This window comes from Humulus lupulus, chromosome 2 (genome assembly GCF_963169125.1).
Source record: "Humulus lupulus chromosome 2, drHumLupu1.1, whole genome shotgun sequence".
In the NCBI taxonomy this organism is placed as follows: Eukaryota; Viridiplantae; Streptophyta; class Magnoliopsida; order Rosales; family Cannabaceae; genus Humulus; species Humulus lupulus.
The window spans coordinates 141,109,409-141,111,262 of NC_084794.1; the positions used below are offsets into that span (position 1 = coordinate 141,109,409).

A 1,854-nucleotide genomic window follows, 5' to 3' on the forward strand; every position below is an offset into this window, starting at 1 on the left:
TTGTTTCTCTATGAATGCATGAAGAGTATTCTCGAGAGAATTTCATTGTGGATGAGCATTGTATTGAGGTGTAGAATATGCCTTTGATGGTTGAACTTGTTGCTCATTTCTCCATTGGCCTCCAGACGATTGAGCTTGGTTGGAATCTCTCCAACTGAAATTTGGGTGGTTTCTCCAACCAGGGTTGTACGTATGGGAGAATGGCTTGTTATATGCCCATAAGGCATTGCATTGCTCCTCATAAACCTCCCCCCCCCCCCCCCATTTCATTAAAAGTTAAGCAGTCCTTAGCTAAATGCTCCATCCTTCCACAAACAAAGCAAGGTTCTTGCGATTCTGCTTGAGCAATCATGTGCGGTTTCTTGCCATTTTTCGTCATTAAGATATCAAACTGCTTTTTCAAAGCTTCGAGTTGGGCCTTAACACTATCCTCTTCTCGAAGTTGATAGATCCCAGATGGTTTGTGCTGGTTGGTGCTATCAGTAGCACTTGGACCAGTCCAGGTGTGAGATTTTTTTGCGATTTCTTCGAGATATTCAATAGCATCGTCTGGCTATTTTTCATGGAATTCACCATTGCATAGCATTTCCACAGACTGGAGCTCACGACTCGTGAGGCCTTCATAGAAGTAACTGACCAAATGCCAATTCTCATAGCCATGGTGTGGGCACTGATTCAACAGATCTTTGAGTCTTTCCCAGACTTGATAGAACGTTTCATTGTCCTTTTGGGAAAATGTGGAAATCTTTCATTTTAGACTGTTGGTCTTATGGTTGGGGAAGTGTTTCAGAAAGAAGGATTTGGTCATTTCCTCCCATGTTCCAATAGACCAAGGTCTCAAAGAGTATAACCATCTTTTGGCTTTGTCCTTGAAGAAGAAAGGGAAGAATTTTAGTCGCACAGAATCAGCATTTGTAGCTCGGTTACAGAACGTGGCTACTTCTTCCTCGAATTCCCTAATATGCCCGTATGGGATTTCATTTTCCATTCCATGAAATGTGGGCAAGAGTTGAATCATGCCAGGTTTAAAGTCTAATGTCGGCATATTAGGAGAGAAGATAATGCATGAAGGCGTGGAGGTGCGAGTAGGATGGAGATAGTAATTGAGAGTTCTTGGTTGGATTTCATCATTGTGAGCCATTGCGAATGGATTATTATCAGCTAAAGTTTGTGGAGAAGCGGGATCGGTGGAAGGAGTTCCAAAAGGAGTGACAGATGAATTGGAAGAAGTGTCACTGGAAGTTTCGTGATAATTCATCCACTCTCGGAAATCAGAATTAGATTTATTTTATGTTTTTATTTATTTATTTATTTTTATTTTTTATTGTTTTTTTATTTTTTTTGTTAAACTTGTTCTCAGGTAGATTTGGAGGTTTTGGGGTGATCTCCAACGCCTTACTAGAACTCCTCGAGGTTACTGAGTAAGTATGGTGGATCACAAGTTAAACCTTTTCGACCAAGCAACCTTTAAGCAGAGTGAAATTGCTTATTTTGACAGAACAAGCTTGGTTTTCTTATAGTAATATGTTCAACAATGTAATAGTGCAAATTTATATGCTCAAAATGTTCCTAGGCTGATTGGGAATGTTGCGAAGGTACCGCTTTAGACCCACACTTGCCCAGAGAGAACTCCATGAGGTTCCCAAGTCAATTTGGAGGGTATTACTATCACAAACCTTATTTAACAACCAATCTTTCTAGACAAAACAATATCAGTTTCTACCATTTGTAATATTACACAATTGTTCCCAATACTAAGCGTTTTATGATTGAAATTTTATAAATAATTTTATGCAATTTTATGTTTTTTTTTTTGGAAAACCTAAATTCTAAGGAAAACTAAGGCAAAGAAAA

At 38.9% G+C, this 1,854-nt stretch overlaps 1 non-coding gene across 1 annotated transcript; it reads left to right on the plus strand.

Annotated features, from left to right (window-relative positions):
• The first annotated feature begins 653 nt into the window (after positions 1–653).
• On the plus strand, positions 654–760 carry LOC133820807 (small nucleolar RNA R71). Its single transcript, XR_009887206.1, has one exon. It is a non-coding gene; the product is annotated as a small nucleolar RNA R71 (small nucleolar RNA).
• The last annotated feature ends 1,094 nt before the right edge of the window (positions 761–1,854 follow it).